The 19,035-nt window shown below is 39.7% G+C and overlaps 1 long non-coding RNA gene across 1 annotated transcript; it reads right to left on the reverse strand.

Annotated features, from left to right (window-relative positions):
• Positions 1–4,311: 4,311 nt before the first annotated feature.
• Positions 4,312–5,498, reverse strand: LOC132466115 (uncharacterized). The gene is made up of 2 exons (XR_009527744.1): positions 5,065–5,498; positions 4,312–4,696 (listed from the first exon to the last, which is right to left on the reverse strand). It is a non-coding gene; the product is annotated as an uncharacterized LOC132466115 (long non-coding RNA).
• Between the last annotated feature and the right edge of the window lie 13,537 nt (positions 5,499–19,035).

The raw sequence follows: 19,035 nt of genomic DNA on the forward strand, positions 1-19,035 counted from the left end.
TATAGTTTGACACACATCTTAATTTCTGTTTTTATTATTAACTTTTAAAATAGGGTTACATCAATTCTGCATAAACTACTTAATCTTAAAAGTGAATGTTATTCTACCGTTCTTGTTCTCAGGAACACTGGGTGCTTCCCACTCTGTCCCACACGACTCTGTGATTCAGGAACCACAGGTACAGCTGTTTCAACATGTTGCATTCAGTTGATATTAACTTTGATGGAGTTACATAGTACTAAAAATGAAGAGATCAAATTAAATGTATAGTTCCTTTATTCTATACTTTTGTCAACTAGCAGAACTGTCGTGTTAAGTGCCGTGGAGATCAAATCGACATTACAACCAGCTAGGGCTTGCGGCTCATGTTGGATGGGTACTTCCATACTAATCCATGTTAAAAGTGACAGTATTTGACATTTTGTCCATATTTGTTACTACTTTTAAGACTAAATGGTTTGACCGAAAAACGACCCAATGAAAAACAATGTGTTTAAGTTAATTTTTATTGAGAAATACTCGTTTTTGAGCAGTGTTTCATGGATGTCACCTCATGGGAATCAAGAAATATAAATCTGATCTGATTACATGGATGTGCAACTTCTTAGGTATGATGGGGGTCAAAAATAATCAATCAAATTTTCTCTATCTGGATCGATTTTTTCTATCGGGTCAAATGAACGGGTTTAGTGTTGGCTTTGGTCACAAAACATTCTCGGCCAACACACATTGGCAGAAATAACGAGAGGACAGAAATTACAAAGGGGCCACAACGATTTTTTACTTGCTGATAACACAGGAGGGATAACAATCTGTAGTTATCTGTAGTAGACACAATGTATTTTCTACCCCCCACGGCTGCTACTGCACCGCTGTAAAAACACGGATAATTCCCGACCAAGCTGACTTTCCACAAGAGGGCCGTGATATGCTGTGTTTTTTCTTTCTTTGAAAGTAAAAGTAAACGGTCAAATTGACCCTAACCTTCTTTTTCGAAGTCCAATCACAATTGTTTTCTTTCAGCTGGTGAAATGTCTAATTTTGATGTGCCATGTGTGCAGTAGAGTTGTGTGAATGAAGCGCTCCGTCACCACAATTAGGCTGAGAACGAAGGATGGGTGAAATTGTGTTATAGGAGTAATGGATAAAAAACTAAAGGGGCACAACATTATAACTAAGCACCCATTTGCCCCGTGTGGCCGTCTAGGCCCCAGTATAGGATGAGACGGCTTTACACCTGTATGATTGTAGGTTTGACCTTCACTCTAGAAGAAGTGGTCCTTACGGCTGTGAATCCTCTCAGATGTTTGTTAGTAATGCACAGTTCTCTGTTGTAGGACGGGAAAACGGATTCCTTGAACTACGCAGCGTTGGAGTTCTCTGGCAGGAAAACCAGAGGAAGGAAGAAGAACAGTGAAAGGACTCAGGAGAGTCTGTATTCTGCTGTGAGAGAAACCTGCCACTGAAATGCATTAACCTAGTTTGAATTCCTCAATATTGTAACGTGGATGTGCAGTATATTTCCAAAAGTGTTAAAAATAGAAGTTTAAAATACGATGGGAGAAGTTAAGGTAAATAGTAAGATTAGGACAATGCTTGAGTAGCACTGAACTATAACGAGAGAATAGGAAGCAACACTTAAAGCGCTATTTTTCATTAGCTTGTATTAACAAGCCCAACGCCGGTGGGCTAAGCCCCGGATGCTAATGAAACCTAAAAACTAAGCATGCGCTAAAATGCGCGGCAAATTATTTCATAATGCTTAACCTAAATAAACAAAATACGCCAGTTATTATAGCTTTAAATAGCTACCTGACTGCTGTGCTGCTTATCCCCAAACATCTAAAGTTCCATTCAGGTTATTTCAGAGTCAAATAAATACAATTGAGACAGACCTTACACACATATACATATATAGTCTGGTTATGCTTTTAAACTGCTTATTCTCTTGTCAGAAGGACTATCTAGAAGGACTAGGCTACTTTATTTTGGGATGTCCCTGGAATCCCCATGTTTCTTCCTAAATAACTAACTAGCATTAGTGACCATAATAATTGTATCACTTCTAGACTGAAATTAATTAATGCATTCCATAGTTACCAGTAAATATACCAATATATATTTATTTTTATTTATTTTTCTTTACCCAAAAGATTATATTCGGGGCTAATTAAATAATATCCGGGGCTTTAGCCCCGAATAAAACAGCCTAGTGACGCCACTGGTATTAACTGCCACTTAAAACTGGTCATTATAAAAGGCTTTCGTTCATGAAGCTGCACACAGAGCACATTCATATCTTTCCACCTGATTGTAGCTGGGGTTCATTTGGTTCTAGCCATAATGTGTGCGCTTTGCTGCCAAAGTTTTTTGTGTCGCATCATTTTCATAAGTTATTTGCTATTCTAAAATGTTGTTAATAAAGGAATTTAATGAATTGATGAACACAATGTTCTATTGTATACCTGATGTGCTGCAGCGATGAATCTATCCACTGGTTTGTGTGCATTTCTGTGGAGTTGATGCAGGAATTGGACACCAGTTGGAACAAATCCAGGTAGGCCTACAAAAACCGTGACTCCCTCATCTGCGTTTATCATATCTGTATAATCACTAAAATCAGATTTCAACCGAAAATGTATTAACTATGAACTATTAATTAATATTTTTGATATGGTGATCGGAAAAAAGGGTAGCCTACTGCATGTAGGCCTACCGTTTGTAGAACATAGGCTAATATGGACTGTTTTAGTCATCTACACTTTGAGCTGGAAATTAGAGGCAAAGTTAAACAAATCACACTTTGAAGTGAATATATTACATGTGAACAACATTGAAACTGTTTCTGTGTCAAGGGAACTTCTGAGTCAAGGGAACATAGGAGGCACTAGGCCTACTAACATAGTGCGGGTTTAGGTATTGTGACGCTCCGTCCGTTCTGCGTCCTGTGGCCTCACTCTCTCTGATCGTCTCTGGTGGCTAGACGCGTTTTGAGGGGTGGTTGCAGCGGATCGCAACTCCTTTTTGCGTCATGCATTACAGGTGTCATGCCGACGTGCATGACTCTTAACGTTACCTTTTCTTTTGAGACTTGTCACTAAATAGAGATTACTGCAACTGACGTTACCCGACGGTGTTTGTCTCTCTATGTTCAACGCGTATGTTCAACAATCAAATATCTCAAACTATTACAAATACAAAACTGCTGAAATTGGGCAGTTGGCGATCCATTGACCTCCATTATTTTCCAACTGATTGTTAAGCAGCTTCCATACCACATATTAAAAAGTTTGGCAAATAAACAGTGTAGAAAATGCACCAAAAAAATACAAAACATGTTAAATAAATAAATAAAAGGAAGCGTTTCAGTCTGAGTATGCGTTGAGGGCGAAACAAATAACTGACTCTCCCTTAAGCCCAGTTCAGAGCAAAGGTTGGGGATGAAAAATGGTTTGAGACCTTTGCAGACAAAGGGTGAACTGGTTGGTTGCCGATTGTCTTAAGCCGTTGCATGGCGCATGGCCCAATCCCATTTCTAGCCCTTACCCCTTCCCCTTACCCCTTCCCCCTCCCCCTTACCCCTTCCCCTTGCCCCTCAATACAGAGGGGTAAAACGTTCCCCTAAGAAATGGGACGCCCCTCCATTACGTGGCTTCATCGTCGCTGACTGCTATGTCAACAGAAGCCACGAGTAGGCATGTTTCAGATCAAGCATACGTTGCGTTGCGTTGCCTCACATAACATAATGAATTAGTGGATAAAAACGTCAGAAATGCTGGCGTTAACTTCCCTATGTGATGCGACGCGTCACATGGCTTTAAAAACTCGCTGGATCTCCATTGTAACTCTGTCCGTCTGCTTTTCTGTGCATATGCTCTTTCAAATAAATGCAGACATAAGACACTCCCCTCAACATATCAAAACATTGCCATAGGATAGGATAGGATTTTATTTGTTGTCATTGCACATACACACAGGTGCACACAGGTGCACACAGGTGCACACAGGTGCACACAGGTGCACACAGGTGCACACAGGTGCACACAGGTGCACACAGGTGCACACAGGTGCACACAGGTGCACACAGGTGCACACAGGTGCACACAGGTGCACACAGGTGCACACAGGTGCACACAGGTGCACACAGGTGCACACAGGTGCACACAGGTGCACACAGGTGCACACAGGTGCACACAGGTGCACACAGGTGCACACAGGTGCAACGCCAAACCACTCCCCAGGGAAACAAAAGGCATGCCATAGGGAACAACGAAACCAACTTACTTAGGAACCAATATTAGGTGGAGTTCACATAAAAAAAAGGTATGAACAATGATAAAAAATAAAACAAAATCAAATTAAATTTAGCTCGGCTACACACACACACACACACACACACACACACACACACACACACACACACACACACACACACAAAAATACTAAATTAAAACAAAAACAATGGTCTCGTTTGGTTGATACATTCATTAGGCAATTGGTATAATGACACAGACATTCAGTGGGCTATTGAGCTCAACACAGAAATACCAAAGTAGAAAACACAGACGCAAGAATGAAAAGATTGAACAACGTAAGACTCACTCCCACTGTTTTCTGGCGATCATTTTCGATTTTAGGAACTCATTGTCCCTGGTCCCCCTGAAATTAATGAGCCGTCTGGTCTCCTGTGGTGTCCCTGAGGTAAAGGTGGAAAGGAAATCTTCAGTTTGACAGGCGAGCGACGTAGCCTAGGTGGCAGCTTTACCGATATCAAAGCAGTGCGCCGGTATAATCAACCAAGGAATAGTAGTAGTAAGCATATCCACTGCACACAAATGTTACTTGAAACCTTAACATGTAATGTCAAGGGATATCGGATATCTATCTCAACAAATAGCGATAGCGGAACACATTAGCATCGGCTTCTAGTGATTCAAAACAAACTTGACTAGTGAATCAAAACAAACTTGACTAGTGATTCAAAACTAACTTCACAATTAAAAACCGCTCGAAAATAGTATTATTACACCAGTCTGCCGTAATTAAAGTGCTGAAAATACTTACATTTGTGCGTGTCCTTCGCTTGAACCATCGCTGCTGTTTGTTTATTTGGCGATTTCGGTTGGCCACTAGAGAGCGCTAAAATCTTGTATAGTTCAACGGTTATTTACCGTTATGTCATGTTTTATATCGAGCTCAGAGATCGCATTGTCTATGTATGACTTCGAGCTGAATATACAGTCAACTTTACATCATGAGTCCGAATGATAACTAGTAAAAATGCATTTTCGGCCGGATTTTCCTCGAAGCCCTCCCTTTGAAGTGTGGTCCTTGGATAGCTTCGTTTCAAGCTACGTTTTGGCTTCGTTTCAAGGGCTACGTAGCCTTTTGTCTTCGCCCTACCCCTTAACCAAAATGAGAATTGGGACACCCTTACCCCTTCAAACCAAGGGGGAGGGGTAAGGCGGAGGGGTAAGGGGTAGAAATGGGACGCAACCTAAGTAACTAGCCCGAGCAACGATACTTTTTTTTAAAGGGGCAATTTACAACGATGTCACAAGTGGACATTTCCCTCCGTTTATTAACTGTTTCTCTTCATTTGCCAAACAGCGGAGCATTAACGTTAATTTCGATGTGCTTTTGCATCACCTAATTCCAACGCCTATTGTTTGATCTGAACTGGGTTTAAGCTTTACCTCCTATGGGGAATCAGGTCATCTCCAGTCTACCAGTTGCTATGGAGAAAGAGGGAAATAGACTGGACCCCTCTGTCTTTAAAGGTCCAGTTTGATTTAAGATGGGATCTGGTATTTGAATAATTAAATTTTTCTCTTTTGTTTATGTGGGTGACAAAGCAGCTTCAAGAAATGGAAGCCTCTAAAAACCTATCTACGTATCTGATCTAATGAAATTCAACAAGCATCTATGAACCCAAGTCATAATCCTTGTATTTCCAAGCGTACTTGGCCAATAAAGCCTGATTCTGAAAAGCTAATAAAAGATACATACCTGCATACTTACTTCTTGTTATTTTTATACCACTGTGGTGGAAACCGAGAGTATGGCCCCAAGCAGGGGCTGAGCTGAGGGGCGAGGACTGTGGCTATATGTCTCTGTTTTACACGCACCACCAGCTCCCTGAAACATCTCTGCTGAGGTTATTCAGTAACCAAGCATGAAATGCCCACGCATTTCCTATCACTGAATGAACATGAAAGGGGATTTTTGTGTTCATGAAGAGGGATTTTTTATGGGTACTGGGTGAACTGAATGATATGGCCACATGTTATGTACAATATATAATAACTGTACAAAAAAACAAACATAAAATAAGACACTCTGTAAAAACAACATCACATTGATCCAACACTGTCACCATTGTTGACGCCTTTGTTGTGTTTCGTCCTGTTCGGCCAGGTACCAGCTGATCGGTGAGCTGAGGCTGGCCGCCAACAAACTGAGACCAGCGCAGGCTGGACAGGACACTGACTTCATGGACAGTAAGGACTTTCACAGATGAGCTTCCTAATGATTCCGGTTTAAATGGCAAAGCTGACAAACTGAAATCATTCATCTTGTTTTATTTAAACCACCATTTGTTGATAGGATTACACACTTCATGATTACTTGCTGTCTGTTGCTGTCCACAATATTGCAGGTGAGGAAGGCAGTGGATCCGCGGGAGGAGACAGAGGAGGGAGGTACAATGATGATTGGCCAGGCTATTGGCCTAACTCCCCGCCTTACAACCAACCCTCGCAACTCCTCTTCCCACCCTGCCAACATCTCTCGTGTGCGAAGCGGCTCAATGTGGATTGGAATGAGAATAGTGGCTCACGTTCTCCACACTCCCTCTATAGTCTTTGATGGTCTCTGTCTCCCCCTTGTGGAGATAACCGGTTATTGCATATTTGAGCACATTGGTCAAGGGTCTCATGGGATGCCGATTGCCAGTTGGTCACACCAGCCAATGCATGAAACTAGCTCAATTTTGTAGGGGAAAGCAATAATTGTACCTCACTATAATTACTATTTACCTGGTTATGCAGTAGGCCTACCAATATGGTTGCGTGATTTAAGCCATGAAAGGAAACTGTCATCTATAGAGATAATAATAATAGTAATAATAATAATCAAATACAGAGGAATTATTCACTACGGTTGTTTGTACTGCTACGTACGCTTAGCAGTCTGTAATCTGATTTATTTCGATTTCAATTCATGTCTTTTCTTTCTGATCGGTTTCATGATCAAAGTGTTCCTAGAACAGAAAAAACTGTGTGTATGGGTTCTGAAGAGAAATCTATGCTCGAACATTATTGGCTTTGTATAGATTTAAAAACAATTACATAGACAGTTAACATAGATAATGTTCCTCAGTTATTCTATGCAGAATGAAACACCAACACAAGACAATGCCTGAAGCTGTTGGATTTAGATGTTTTCGTAATCTGCCAAATAAAGGCAAAAAACAGCACAATCGGCAAGGACACTTTCTGTTAAACAGCAACTTAAGAAGCAGCAGTTCTTTAAATTGAGGTTTGTCAGTAGCACTTGCAGCACGTCAAGAGCGAGTTGCTATTTGTTCGTATTGTGCGGGGACTGAAGTGGTGTCGTTTATTCTCAAAATTGAAATCCACGGTAAAAAACGTAAAGGCAGTGCCGGGAAATTGAAAGACAAAAAGATAATGCGTCTAGCCAATGCTTTTAAATCTCAGAAATTATCTCACTCGTTCTCTGGTTAGTAGGCCTACATCTGCGCCAGCTGACGTTAGTAGTAGTAATGTCCCTGCAAAAGCACTAGGTGGCGCCAGAGTTGTGTCTTATGACTGAATGAACTCAAAACCAAATTATTTTAACAGGCCATTTATTAAAAAAAAGAAAATAAATCTCATTTTGATGAACTTAATAGAACTTGAATTGTAATAAATTCGATTTTACTGATTTTTAGGTAATATTCTCCTTCTGTGAGGATGTATGCATCCTGCTGTCCAGGCACAAGCAGTGGGCTTAACGCACCACTGCTCTTCATGCACCCTGCTTTGAGATATTCAGAGTTTCCTGCCACAAACCTATCTTCATTTATTTCTTTGGTCTCGAGGCAGAGGCAACTCAGACCCTAATTTCCTCTCTTTGTTTAATTGAATGATATCCAATCAATTATAGGCCATAAAATATGTTCATGGAAAGTCAGCAACGTTTAAATAGCATGAACACCTGCTCTTCCCTGCAAAGTGGGCCATTTGATCATGCATGAGTGAAATGTATATGAATGAAATATATACCAATAAACGTGATATTTGTAGATACTGTGGAGACACAAAGCAAGTGCAAAACCAGGTTAAGAATGTGCGCGCACACACCCACACCCACACACACACACACACCCACACACACACACACCTACACCCACACACACCATCCATCTTTACTAGCCTTGCTTCTCATAACCGACCAATCACCTCTATTGACTTATGGAAAGTTTGCTTTGTGGCTAGAGTGTGATGTGCTCAGTCTATTTTTAAACCAAACTTTCCACTCAGGTTTCAAGAGCGTGAGAGGTGGTAATGACGTGCAGACAACATACATCACAGGTATGTAAAAGTTTCTACATGCAGCAAAGCAAGATATATTTGCACATTCACGTTCAATTTTGTTCTATCACTTCATATTCTGCCTATTTATATTTTATTGTTTCTGTTATTCTTAGCCAAATTCTGGAGCTATAAGCTGTTAACTGTAGTTGTATATTTTGGGATGCTTTTCTTGGCCCATGTACTTCCACCAAGAAACTGAACTTATTTAATACTGGAAAATTGTGTTTTGAGATAAATTGTCCCGAGAAAATGCACCAGCTTCATGAAAAAATCAAGACCATCGGTGTGGATGAGGACTACACTCTAAAGGACTTTGCCATCACCAAGCTGAGCCATCACAGAACAGTTGCTGAAACAACTGCTCTTTTTAAGATGCACCCTCCTTGCTGTCAAGCAGACTTGAAAGCACAGCTACCCTCAGCTCATGTCCCAGGTGGAACCACTCAGAGGTTACCACCAGCCATGCCTTGAACTCCACAGGGCTGACACGAAAGCCTTGACAGGAGCCTCCTCCAGTGTGCTGTAACAACATGAAACAGTATTTCCCCCTGCTGTTGTTGGAGACGTCACATCAAGTAGAGTACCTGCCTCAAGAAGAGAAGAGACTGAACAAACCCCACCTCAGCATGCAACGCAATCTAAAGCTCAAGGACTTCAAACATACACAAAACAGTATTCTATACATCTCTAAGTTGCTACAGATCAGTTTGGCTCCCTGATTGTTTGTTCATGAAGCTTGTATCTTCAAAACCACAGACGTATACATGTTTTTAAAGGGGGTGGGGCAAGTAGTGCCTTTTGATTCTACAGCCTTGTCATTACCACCACTTGTTACAAAGTGAGATCACTGAAGTACAAATATAATCTTGGCTAATTCACATCCAGATTCAGAGAACCAATGCCTCTTTCATATAGCGTACCTAATGATTTAATAATCTTTATTCTAAAACACTATGACAATGTACACTAGATGCTAAAATGACAGATTTCAGTGATCTTGGTCTCTAAATCAGATTGTGCAACTTATGCATGCTGAACCCATCACACTGTTATTTTAAACTACAACTTTCCTTATTCACCCTAGTGGTAGTAATAGTAGTAGTAGAAGTACTATTATATATATAAGCAAATGCAAATATGTTTCAACATGTTTCTCGGTCGTGCAAGTAAAACATCAGGTTGAGAGGAAATATACGTCCTTTTCATGGTTGGTTTCTGCAGCACCTCAGCAACACATCCTGTTGATACCTGCAAGCAGGTTATGGTTAAGAGTTTTGGCGGTGTGTCGAAGAAAAAGGCATGACCAGCCACAGCCCTCGCCTCTCAGCTCAATCGCTGCTAAGGGCTTCGCTCTGTTTTGTTTCCAACACAAAGGAAAGGAAGTCACACTCGATGCTTTGGGCTTGTTGCATTTACTGCAAATCTACACTGGCGGTTATAAAACATGCAGCCTGAAACAAACAGATGCATCACCAACAAGGTGGGCTCAAGAGGGGGTCTGGTGATATAGCCTTAGACATGTGAAACACAAGGATATGGTTTACTACGTCTTAGTAAGGATTTATTTAGAAACTTTTCTTACTCACATTGTTCTGAAATCTTTAAAACATCAATGAAGATTCTTCAAGGCTGTCATACAATTAATTCATACTCTTAATTGGCCAGAATCTGATTAGATTCAACCAGAGGAGATAAAGCTGTGGCCTACCAGTATTTAAAAGCATCCACGGTTAATGGTTGCTAATGATAATTAATTGATGTAATTGGGTCATTGCAGATTTTCTGCAGTCTTTTAATCAATTTTAATGCATATTTAACCCCTCTGGTAAAGCTTTATCTTACACCTGTCGACGTGTGCGATTCTTATTATTTATATTCATGTGTATTGTTACTACTACTCTCTTTTTGAAGCCAATGAGATTTGGGCGTTAGCTTTTACATGAACAACGTGCCCAAAAATGTGCACTACATCAACTGTAGAGATTATAGATCTTATAGTATATAGATGTTATCATTGTGCAGTTCTACATCTACAACCATTGCAGTATAATTTCAAAGACTTCAGACAATACCACAACTACTAATACAACTAGTCCTACTACCTCACTACGACTGCACTTACTAATGTGATGCGGTCAGGAACGTCATCTGAACATACATGTGCTCTATAGGGCGGGTCACAAACTGTTTCTTTGTAGGCCTACGTTGAAAACAATCAAGATGTCCAAAGAATGATGTCTTAATTTACGAGTGAAAGATGGCAGTAGCATTGGCGAGCACAAATTGAATTGTTAGTTTGGACACAGTAACTGGATGATACGCATTCAACACCTTCATTGATCATGTTAGCCTGGCCTCGGGAGAACATCCAGATATAACTGCCCCGGCCACCAATAATTATTGCCTGGGCAGTTACCGCAGACCTATGTTGTTTAAAAAACTCCATCAGGGTGGTTTAACCCCGTCACATACACCACTGTTAAAACAAACTAAGCTGTAGCCTCCCACTTTAAGCACACAAAGTAATGTTCTCCGGGTGGGGTGGGGGTCCAAGTGTGTTAGGCTGCTGTATGACTCAACCCAACTACCATCACTGTTATTATAACCATACAGTGCTTCTTAATATGAATTCATGATGGTGTGAGATGTAACATTTGGCGGTATGTGAACATATTTGAAAAGGGAAGATTGGCCTTAAACAGTAGTGTTATTTAGATATTACAAGTAGAACAATAAAATGTATCACAAATATCAGAAAACTAAATTAAATATATTGTTCATATAAGCACATTTCTAAAGCTCAGGGAAGTTTGACGTTTTTCAATATAGATGGAATACATACAAAAAAATATCAACTACAAATATGAACTACAAAAACCATTGTATCATTGGCTTGCTTCAGTTTGCGTCTTTAAGTTCCCAGCCAATCACCGTGGATCTATGATTCTGTAAACGTTGGTCTTTACAGTCAAAATCTTTCACTTCAGAGAGAAGGGGTGCTAGTTTAGCACCATACCATGTCAATGTTTGCATTATGTTTTGCTATTACAATTCTGAGCACAGCATGTATGTACTTATTCTATTCACATTAAAATTGCTCTCTTTTTCATTAAAAGAAAAATATTTTAGTGTTTGTTAAATAAATATTATTCAATCTTTTTTGTTTGTTTCTCTTTGCTTTTTAGAGCTTATTCAGACACAAGAGGTTCCTCGATTGGTATTTTTTTAACAGCAAACCTCAGAGATACTGTCACTCTGCATTTTGGTGTTTACGAGGAATCTATATTTATTTTAAATTGGTTTAAGCAATCTCTTGGAATCATTCCCCAAGTGGTTGCTAACATAATTGATGAAAAAAAGAATTACCAATCCTTTAATTCAAGAATCACAGTTGGAGTGGGAACTGACTATAATCTGATAATCAGGGATATAAAAAACAAGGATGAAGCAAATTTTTTCTATAACCAAGTAAATCAATATATCAGAATATTTGGAAAATCTGCACATTTTTGGCCGTCAAAGGTAACATTCGTTTCAACATTTTGCTTGCCTTGGTCATAAGCAAAAATATATTTTAAGCAATTTGATTATGCAGCAGTTGATTATTTGATGATAAATCTTGTTTTTAATCTTGCAGATGTCAATGACCAGAGGTTTGTCTCCCAGACTGTGGTCCAATAGCCTGTGTCTGCATCAGCTCAGCTGGGAGACCCTGTGGCTCTCCAGTGCTCTGTTACCTCCCAGAGGACGGACCACAGTAACCAGTGCCAAGGGGAACCCAGTGTGTACTGGTTCAGATCAGGACCATCTCACCCTGCTGCCATTTACATGAATGGAAACAGCAGTGGTGAATGTCAGAATAGTTCTGGGCCTCCGTCTGCTCCACAGAGCTGTGTCTACACTCTCCCCAAGAACAATGTAGACTCCTCTGATGCTGGGACTTACTACTGTAACTTTATTTAACCAAAAGGTAACAGGGTTTGAATAATAGCAGAAGATTCAAACGGTATTGCAAAATTGGTAAAAAAATACGGTAGACTTAATTTCTCCTCATCATACATTTAGGGAAATTAATGAAACTTGCTTTCGATGTTTGTAATATGTGATGAAAACAATGTGAATGCCATGTTTTTAGTGTTCAGTTTGGATTGAAATTAAATGTGATCTCCACTTAGTTTCCTGTGTTGTGCAGCAGCCTTGCTGCTCTGTGTCTTTAAGTTCCAGCCAATCACTGATGATCTAGGATATGTAATGCTTGTGTTTTAAGGGCAAATCTTTCAATTGAGTTAGTACAGCACTAGTAGAGCACCGAAACGCAACAATGTCGGCAAGAGTTTTTGCTATTACAATTCTTATTGGGTCATGTAAGTAAAATTCCTCTAAAAATGTTACGTCCAAATTGTTTGACTTTGTTATTTCTGCAGTATACTGTGTTTTTTGTTAAAAATACAAAATTGAAACCATTATGAAAGAATAATTTAGACCAGCGATTCATTTTTGCTTTTTCTTCAATGGGATGAATTGTTCTCTATTTTTTCAGCGATGATTGACACCAAAGAGGGTCCTCATATCGTCTCTTTGCAAACCGCAAGACTTGGAGATGATGTTACTTTACACTGTGGTGTTAGAAAGGAACGTATAAATATTCACTGGTACAAGCAATCGATTGGATATGTTCCCCAAAAGGTCGCTACAATAATTGATAATTTTAGTCAAATTTTCCCTCCTTTCGATTCACGTTTCACTGCAGCAGAACCAGACATGGATCTGAACATTAGATCTGTGAGTAAAGAAGACGAAGCAAACTATTTCTGCCAAGAGCAGTATCCAAAGAATTGGAAAAGTGGATTTTTTTTGTCTGTCAAAGGTAAGATATCCCCGTTCTACTTGTTTTCGATATTATCATCTGAAAGTAGCCCAATTATATATTTTTTCTCAGTTTTGAAGATGATTATATTATTTAACTGTTCAGATCCCAATGAACAGAGGTTTGTCTCCCAGACTGTGGTCCAACAGCCTGTGTCTGCATCAGCTCAGCTGGGAGACCCTGTGGCTCTCCAGTGCTCTATTACCTCCCAGAGGACGGACCACAGTAACCAGTGCCAAGGGGAACCCAGTGTGTACTGGTTCAGATCAGGACCATCTCACCCTGCTGCCATTTACATGAATGGGAACAGGACTGGTGAATGTCAGCATAGTTCTGGGCCTCCGTCTGCTCCACAGAGCTGTGTCTACACTCTCCCCAAGAACAATGTAGACTCCTCTGATGCTGGGACTTACTACTGTGCCCTGGCAGCATGTGGGGAGGTTGTGTTTGGAAATGGAACCAAACTGGAAATAACAGGTCAATATATATTACTACCTACTTCCAGTTTATTTTGGAAAGTATTTAATTAAGACAGTAATATACATTGAAGTTTATCACATGTGAATTTACTCCATATATTATATTTTGCATTACTTAATGTGAATGTAATGGTACAGAATATGATTGGTTCTACAGATTCATGATGACCCATTGTTGTCTGTTTCTAGATCCCAACTGTCATCTAGTGATCTTGGTGCATCGGATTCTGTTGGCTTGCTTTCTGCTTGTGATTCTAATCCTCATTCTCATCATACATTACAGGTTAGTGATCATTGTAACACTACAGCACATTCTATGCAAGATCTCATATCATGAGCTTTTCCACAACATGCTTCCCAACCTTGTTGAAAGAAAGGTTTTAGTGTGCGATATCTTCTATTCATACTAATAGTTATTAATACATTTGGAACAAAAACATTTGAAAATTGCCGTACTTTTCTTTTAATATTTTTAATATTTTCTGAATGTTAGCCCAAATGGTGGTTATATTACTAGGAAATGTACCATCAGGTCAACTGTGTTTCCTCACTGACGTTTGCAAATGCTGGTATAGGACGGTGAAACCAAAACCTATGCAGAGCTAGAGTTCTCTGGCAGAAAAACCAAAGGAGGGCAGAAGAACAGTGAAAGGACTCAGGAGAGCCTGTATTCTGCTGTGCGAGAAACCTGCCCCTGAAGTCTATCAAACAGGTCCAAATCTAGTTTGATTTCCTCAATATTGTGACCTGGATGTGAATTACATTTCTAAAGATGTACAAAGTATAAGCTTAAAGTTAGATTAGATAAGTTAGGGTAAATAGTATGAATATGAGAGGAGCTTTTTTTCATAGGCATGTCGTATTAACTGCCACTTAACACTGGGGGTTTTAAATGCTTGGGTTTGTGTGGCTGCACTGACAAGTGTGGTATATTTGTGTGGCTGTGGCGATGTTCATGATGTTTCATTCATTATTAGTTATTTGATACTCTCAAAATGTTGTTAATAAAGGAATTGAATGAATTTATAAATATGTTTATGTTGTATATTCAAATTCAAATTCAAAGTTTTATTGGTCACATGTTTGCAAAAATAACATTTTACATGCAGTGGGGTCACCACTCTGTCGTTCATTGTGCAAATTACCGGAACCTGAATAAATAATAGATAATAGTAATTTAAAAACAGACATCCCTTAATGAGATGATGCTATAAAAACGGTCATTAAAAAAAAAGAAAAGGTATATATGTATAAAACAACATGGTCTCACAGGAATCCGTGAAATGACTACGGTCGGACGCTTAACTCAAAATCCGTGGCCACATCACGGAAACACGCCGATATCCGTGTGTGAGCCACGGAATAACAGTGTCATTTACTTGCATTGGAGCAAATTCCGTGGCCACATCACGGACAATTGAAGTGATTCCGTCAGACCACCACGGATTTTGAGTTAAGCCCCCGCTGTGGTCAAATGTGGCACAAACACAGATTGAAACGGGAGCACACACACAGATTGAAACGGGAATCTGTGTGTGTGCCACGGAATATCATTGTCATTTACTTGCATTGGAGGAAATCGGCGTGTTTCCGTGATGTGTCCACGGATTTCGAGTTATTCGTCCGTAGTCATTTCACAGATTCCTGTGAGACCAGGTTGGTATAAAAGTGCATAGAAAGTGGTGCAGAAAGTGCAAGAGTGCGAGTCAGTCCACCGGAGTTAAGCAGTCTAACTGCCTGCAGAAAGAAGCTCCTCCTCAGTCTCTCAGTCCGAGCTTTAAGGCAGCGTAGGCGTCTGCCTGACTGCAGCAGGGTGTAGAGGCCAGCATCTGGGGGAGAGGCGTCCTGCCTGGTTTTCCTGGCTCTTGCCCTCACCCTCTTGCTGTATGTATATTCCAGGGTGGGGAGGGGTAACCTCATGGGTCGCTCTGCTGAGCGCACCACCTCACCGTCTGCTGTTTACGCCATACATTCTAAACAGGATGGGTGAAAAATAAAAAATAAAAACTCGGGTTCAGACGGTGCAGTATTTCAGACGGGTTTGAAGTCTTTGAGGAAAGCTGCACTGTTTTGGAAACACTGTTCTCGATATTACAAATCTTCTATATGTTGTTGTTGGTTTTTGGTCCATTAAAAATAACGAATTGCTTAGAGCAGGGGATCATAACCCTTTTGAAGGTGTGACAAAACCGGGGAGGTACTTTCGGCCCTGACCTGGACCCACTAAATATTTTGTTCAGCAAAATGTCTTCTCATAAAAAAGTCAAAAAGCTAGATAATTCACAGGTAAAGCAGATCTTTCATGATAAGTTTTGATATTTGTGCCCCGCAACCAGACATAACAAGACAGGCAAACTGAAATTTAGATTTTGTAATACAAGTAAATTAATACGATTTATTAAGAATATAAGAAACTTAGATAAATATATTCCCCATATGTTCAAGGAAACAAATGCTAGCTTTCAACATCACATAAATGAAAAAAAGTCAAAAGGTTTGTTTTCAGTTTTCAGATTCGATTTGAATTCAACATGAACCTCCGAGAAAATCGAAGTGGATGATTCGCTTGCTAACTGGACATTTGAGTGTAAAGTTCAATCAGTTGATCTATAAATGTTGATATTAGACATGTATCCCTCTAAAGTCTGCATCTTCAGTGAGTCCAGCACTAATTCAGCATCAAAAGATGACTATCACAATTCTGAGTACAGTATGTAAGCATCTGGCCGACTGTAGTAGAATCGTTTTTAAATTATTTGAACTAAATATATTGAACTATACCATAAATCAATAGGTCCTTCATGGTTTTTCATTTTTCTTTATGTTTTAGTACTAATTCAGGGCCAAGATGATCCTTAATCACTCTATTTGAAAACATGCTGTTACTCTACATTATGCAGCTTTGAATGTTAATAGTAAAAATGTATACTGGTGTGAGCAATCCGTTGCATATATTCCCCAAGCATCCTCTAGTGCAATACATGGATCTATAAATATTTAACCGCCCATTAAATCAGGTGTCAAACTTCGTTAGAGAAGGAACTGACTTTAACTAAACCATGAAAAATGTAAATAAAGAGCATGAAGCAAACTATTTCTGTCATGAAGGAGTTGATGAAGACAAGAATTGGAACAACTTCACATTTCAGCTGCCATTTACATGAAGGGAAACAGGAGTGGTGAACGTCAGAATAGTTCTGGGCCTCCGTCTGCTCCACAGAGCTGTGTCTACACTCTCCCCAAGAACAATGGAGACTGCTCTCATAGATATATATACTGACTAGTGACTAGATATCATATTCGGCTTCTTAGCATGCGTCAACAATGCTGCCATCTTGCGCCGGGGAAACACCCAGCTGAAGGAATGAACATCGATGGGGCAGAGCACAGAGGTCCTTTCCCAGTCAAAATCACTCTTAATCGCCTTCTTTTAAGGCAATCTTCAAGCGGGTTGGTTTCTGTCATAGGTCAGAGGTGTAATGAAAGTAAAAAATGTATGATTTATTTTTAATACATTTTTACTAGCATTACCACAAACACAAGTTTGACCTGACCCGCTTGAAGATAACCTTAAAATAAGGGGATTTAGAGTGATTTTGACCGGGAAAGGACTTATGTCCCATCGACGTTCATTCATTCAGGTTGGTCACCCCGCGGCGAGATGGCGGCGGCTTTGAAGCATACGTTCCACTGAACAGCGCAGCTCAGGCGATACCTAGTCAGTATCTATGGACTCCTGTGATGCTGGGACTTACTACTGTGCCCTGGCAGCATGTGGGGAGATGTATTACCTTGAGGACGGAATAAGAGAGAATAATGAACAGCAGACAACGGGAATAAATAAAACATATACAGTATATAAACTGTATTTTATAGACTGTGTGGACATAGTGAGAGATATGTATAGATCTCTGGTTCAGTTACTAGCTGCTTTCAAACCACAAGGCCTGCACAGCCTGCACAGGATGAGACCTCCGATGCTTTGCCAGTAAAACCACAGCATTGAGGCCACAGCATTAGATCACGAGACTAGACACTATGAAGGCAGCATCATCCGTGTCTCAGAAGCCAATCATTATTTATCGGTTATGCTGATAAACTCTTGTTTTTTACATCTTGTACTCGCACAAACACTTACATCATGGACACACACACAAATATTTTATAGCCAATGAGAATTGCTCTTGCTTGGATCACATGGCCAAAATCTAGACTGCATTACTATTACCATCTTTATTGTTACTACTAAAACTGTCAGTTATTCAACCAAAAGGTAACAGGGGTTGAATTATAGCGGAAGATTCCATCGGTATCACAAAATTGGTAAAAAATATGTGAAAAAACAACAAAAATGTGGTAGACTGAATTTCTCCTCCTCATACATTTAGGGAAACGAATGTAATAAATGCTGGCTTTCGATGTTTGTAATTTGTGATAAAAACAATGCGAATGCCATGTTTTCAGTGTTCAGTTTGGACTGAAATTAAATGTGATCTCCACTTAGGTTTGTGTCGCGCAGTAGCCTTGCTGCTCTCAGTGTCCTTAAGTTCCAGCCAATCACTGATGATCTAGGATAAGTAACGCCTGTGTTTTAAGGACAAACCTTTCACTTGAGTCAGTACAGCACTAGTAGAGCACCGAAACGCAACAATGTCGGCAAGAGTTTTTGCTATTACAATTCTTATTGGGTTACGTAAGTAAAATTCCTCCAAAAATATTATGTCCAAATTGTATGGGATTATAGTGTCTGCAGTACACTGTGTTTTTTGTTAACAATATTCAATTTAAATCTTTTGAAAGAATCATTTAGACCAGCGGTTCATTTTTGCACATTCTTAAATGGGATTAATTGTTTATGTATATTTTTTCAGCGATGATTGACACCAAAGAGATTCCTCGTATCGTCTCTTTGAAAACCGCAAGAATTGGAGATACTGTTACTTTACATTGTGGTGCTAGAGAGGAAAATAGAACTTCCCTTTTATGGTACAAGCAATCGATTGGATATGTACCCCAAAAGGTTGCTTCAATAGTGTCTAAACATGTTAAATTTTTTCCCCCTTTCAATTCAAGTTTCACTGTAAAAGAACCA

The sequence above is a fragment of the Gadus macrocephalus genome, chromosome 10, assembly GCF_031168955.1.
Source record: "Gadus macrocephalus chromosome 10, ASM3116895v1".
Classification (NCBI taxonomy): domain Eukaryota; kingdom Metazoa; phylum Chordata; class Actinopteri; order Gadiformes; family Gadidae; genus Gadus; species Gadus macrocephalus.